At 42.4% G+C, this 5,000-nt stretch overlaps 1 protein-coding gene across 3 annotated transcripts in view; it reads right to left on the minus strand.

The window, feature by feature from the left end:
* The window catches only part of LOC119596885 (agrin-like), a 25,119-nt gene that overhangs the window by 17,246 nt on the left and 2,873 nt on the right, over positions 1-5,000 (minus strand). The gene's annotated exons all lie outside the window — the stretch shown is intronic.

Below are 5,000 nucleotides of genomic sequence, written 5' to 3' on the forward strand. Positions count from 1 at the left end.
AGTAGAAGTAGTAGAAGTAGAAGTAGTAGTAGTAGTGGTAGTAATGCAATAGTAGTATCAGTAGTAGTATCAGCAATAGAAGTAGTGATGATAATAATCATCATGATTCAAATGGCCTGCGAAATGTATGGACAGAAAGAGGGTTAAGGGAATAAAAAAAAATGAATGAATAAGTAAAGAAATAAATAAAATAAAGATAATATGTATAGATAAATGCACAGACAGACAGATAGGTTAGGTAGAATGATAAATAGATAGAAGGATTAACAAACATATCAGTCATATAGATCAACAGAATAATAAATAGACTGGACAGAGACAAAAAAAAGTTTCAGAGATAGACATTTTGGGGGGTTGTATAAGATATATAAATAGATAGACTTACTCGAGAGGATGCTGATAAAGAAACTGAACGTAAATAAACGTAACGTGTGGATATCTTTATATTTCAGATAACAAACATCGTTAACGTGTCATATTGCCGTCACTCACCTTCAACCTGCCCGACACGCCATCGCGTCAAAAAATATTCAAATAGATAGAGGAATAAAGAAATAGATAACATAATAAATGAATTAAACTAGATAAATAAACGAATAAATAAAAATACATACTTACATACATACATACATACATACATACATACATACATGCATACATACATACATACATACATACATACATACATACATACATACATACATACATACATACATCATGAATAAATAATTACATACATAGATAAAAAGATAAATAAATATTGAATAAACAAATAAAAAAAAAAACGATTATAACGAGATATGGCAACTCTTCAACTGAACTGCCAACTATTTTTTTTCCAGATCGAAAGAAAGCAATTTACTTTCTTCGAGGAAAATAAATATCACTTTCACTCTAATGCCAACCTCATACAACAATTACATTGTACTGGAAGAATAAACTTTACTTAAAATTTAGTTATCTCTTAAGTAGCCGTATGGTTAACGACCCGTACAGAACGTCCACACAGAAACGCACGCTAGACTGGCAGATAGATATGTAGATAAATAAAGTGAAGGGGAGAGGGGAGGATAGAGATGGATGGAGAGAGAGGAGGATAGAGATGGATGGAGAGAGAGGAGGATAGAGATGGATGGAGAGAGAGGAGGATAGAAGTGGATGGAAAGAGAGGAGGATAGAGATGGATGGAAAGAGAGGAGGATAGAGGTGGATGGAGAGAGAGGAGGATAGAGGTGGATGGAGAGAGAGGAGGATAGAGGTGGATGGAGAGAGAGGAGAATAGAGGTGGATGGAGAGAGAGGAGAATAGAAGTGGATGGAGAGAGAGGAGGATAGAGGTGGATGGAGAGAGAGGAGGAGAGAAGTGGATGGAGAGAGAGGAGGATAGAGGTGGATGGAGAGAGAGGAGAATAGAAGTGGATGGAGAGAGAGGAGGATAGAGGTGGATGGAAAGAGAGGAGGATAGAGATGGATGGAGAGAGAGGAGGACAGAGATGGAGGAGAGAGAGGAAGATAGAAGTAGATGGAGAAAGAAGAGACTAGAGATAAATTAAGAGAGAGAAGGATAGAGACAGACATAAGAGAGGAGGATTCTGAGCGCCTACCAATCACGCCACCGTGCCCACCAGGGTAACGCCCCCTTTGCACGTGACCTCCGACCTCCTTGACCCCAACAACCACTCTCTAGCGCCTCATGGTTCCTCTTGGGCGCTGCCTCCTCCTGGGGGTCACCATTCCAGACCCCCTACTGGGCCCCCCTCCCGCCGGGCCAGCAAGACACTCACATCTCCAGTCCACGCCCACGCTACTCGAGATAAACAAACGTGGTGAATCAGACCGCGCGCTTCCAGAAACCCCTGGCAGACTAGGAGAGAGACAGATGGAGAGAGGGGATAGGGAAAGAGAGATGAAGAGGAGGACAGAGGTAGATAGATAGATAGAGAGATAGATAGGTAGATAAATAGGTAGAGAGAGAAAGAGAGAGAGAGAGAGAGAGAGAGAGAGAGAGAGAGAGAGAGACAGACAGACAGACAGAGAAAGAGAGAGAGACAGAGAGAGAGGTAGATAGATAGATAGAGAGAGACGAAGAGTGATGGGGATAGTGATGGATGGAGATAAAGAGGAGGACAGAGATAAATGGAAAGGGAAGAGGATTGAGGTAAATGAAAAGAGAGGAAGATATAAACAGATGAAGAGAGAGAGAGAAAAAAAAAGAAACAGACAGACAGACACACACACAGACAGACATACAAATAAACAAACGATAGATAGACATACAGACAGAGAAAGGAACAAAAAAAAAGAACAAGAAATATACGAACCTAACAACAAACGAAAAAATAAAATGAAAATAAAAATCCTAAAAAAAAAAACGTCAGCCTTAGACCTTAAAAGAACGGCCAAAAAAAAAGAAAACAAAGACCGAGTCATCCAACCAAACGGGTTTCTCAACCACACGAGATCTCCGGCCGCTCTATATATGGGAGGAAAAGTAATAAGGGCGGGTTATGTGTGTGTGAGGGGGGGAGGGGTGAGGGGGGGGACTGGGGGGAAGGAAGGGAGGGAGGGAGAGGGAATAGGGGAGGGAACGGGAGAGAAATGGGTTGGGGAATTGGGGGGGGGGAGAGGGGATGGGAGAGAAAGGGGGTGGGGATAGGAAATGGGGAATTGAGGGAGGGTAGTGATAATTGGGGATTGGGGAAGGGTTGGGAGAGGGAGTTGGGGGAATTGGGGAGGGGAGGGAGATATAATGGGGATTGGGGTAAGGGAGGGAGAGGGAATGGGGAAGAATGAAAGGGAGAGAGAGGGAATAGGGAAGAATAAAAAGGGAGAATGAGGGAATGGGGAATTGAGGAAGGGAGGGTGAAGGAATGGGGAAATTGGGGAGGCGAGGGAGACAGGATGGAGAATTGGGGGAGGGGAAGGAGAGGGAAGGAGGAAGGGAAAGGGAGAGAGAGGGAATAAGGAACTGAAGAGATGAGGACGAAGGAATAGAGAAAATTGCGAAGGGAGTGAGGAGGGTTGATAGGGGAAGAGAGGGGAGGGAAAGGGGAGAAGAGGAGAAGGGGATAGGGATAAGAAAGAGTACAGAAGAGAGAAGAAGGAGAAGAGAGATAGAATGGAAGACGAGGGGGGGGGGTAAGTGGGGAGGGGAAATTTCCTGTCTCTTCTTCGGCGATCTTTTTTTTCTTCTTCTTCTTTTCGGTGTTTTCCCTTTTCCCTCTTTCGTCTTTCTCCCTTTCCCCTCTTCCGCCTTTCTCCTTCATCTCCCCTCCTCCTTCCCCTCCTTCTTCCTTCTTCCATCTTTCTTCATCTCCAGTTGTTTATCCCTTCCCCATGTCTTTTTCTTTCTTTTTTTTCTTTTTTCCCGTATTTTCCCTTTTTCCTTCTTTCCTATTTTTCTTTTTTTTTAGGAAAAGAAATATGAGAAGAGGTCATGAGGGGAGGGGGGGGTAGAGGGGGTAGAGGGGGAGGGGGTAGAGGGGAGGGGAGGGGGGGAAACGATAAATAACCGGAGATGAAGAGAGATGGAAGGGAAGAAGGAGGGAAAAAGGAGAAGGACGAAAGAGGGAAAAGGGAAAACAAGAAAAAGAAAAAAATAAGAAAAATCGCCGAAGAGGAGACAGAAAATTCTCAGAACGGGAGAAAAAAAAGGGAGGAGGGAAAAATGTAGAAAAAAAGTAAGAGAAGAGAAGGTAAAAGGAAAATGAAAAGAAAAAATACAGATACGGAAGAAGAAGAAGACGGCGGAATAAAGGAGAAAGAAAACAAGAAAAAGATAATAAACAATAATCACAAAAACGAGGAAAGAAAAAAACAAGAAACCGATTTTTTTTATCTAAAGAAAAAAAAACGAAACAAAAAAACAAATAAAAAAACAAAACAAAAACAAGACACAAACCAAACAAAGAAAAGCGAGAGAGAGAGAGAGAGAGAGAGAAAGAGAGAGAAAGAGAGAGAGAGGAGAGAGAGAGAGAGAGAGAGAGAGAGAGAGAGAGAGAGAGAGAGAGAGAGAGAGAGAGAATGAGAGAAAATAAGAGAGAGAGAGAAGAGAGAGAAGAGAGAGAGAGATGAGAGAAGAGAGAGAGAGGAGAGAGAGAGAGAGAGAGAGAGAGAGAGAGAGAGAGAGAGAGAGGAGAGAGAGAGAGAGAGAGAGAGAGAGAGAGAGAGAGAGAGAGAGAGAAAGAGAGGAGAGAGAGGAGAGAGAGAGAGAGAGAGAGAGAGAGAGAGAGAGAGAGAGAGAGAGAGATGAGAGAGAGAGAGAGAGAGAGAGAGAGAGAGAGAGAGAGAGAGAGGAAACAGCTGGCATCCACAGGACAAACCACAGAATCAGACAACGGAGGGTGGTTTCCGTAAGCACCCCCCCCCCTTTTCCCCTTCCCCTCCCCCCTCCCCCCCTCCCCCACCTATCCTCATTACGCCCACACGCCCGTAACTGCGCGCACGTATATAGGAGGGAGACAAAGATAGATGGTGGATGAGTAGATAGATAGATACACCGAGAGATAGGTAGATAGATAGACAAAGAGGAGAGGGGAGTAGATAGAATGATGGGTAGATAGATGGATAGACAAATAGATAGACAGACAAAGAGACAGAACAGTCAGATAGAGATGTACACAGGCAAAGGAAGAAACAGATAGACACTTGTAAACACACAAATAAATAGGTATTTACTATTTACACAAACTGCTAATTGAATTGAGAAACTGACAGAGGGGAAGACAGATAGATAAATAGATGGATAGATAGACAGAATAACGGGAGACAGACGCAAAGATAGATAGACAGAAAGATATATAGACAGAAAGATAGATTGACAGAAAGATAGATAGACAGAAAGATAGATAGACAGAAAAATAGGTAGACAGAAAAATAGGTAGACAGAAAGATAGATAGACAGAAAGATATATAGACAGAAAGATAGATTGAAAAAAAGATAGATAGACAGAAAGATAGATAGACGGAAAGATAGACAGAAAGATAGGTAGATAGAAAGAT

Source organism: Penaeus monodon, chromosome 38, assembly GCF_015228065.2.
Source record: "Penaeus monodon isolate SGIC_2016 chromosome 38, NSTDA_Pmon_1, whole genome shotgun sequence".
NCBI lineage: Eukaryota > Metazoa > Arthropoda > Malacostraca > Decapoda > Penaeidae > Penaeus > Penaeus monodon.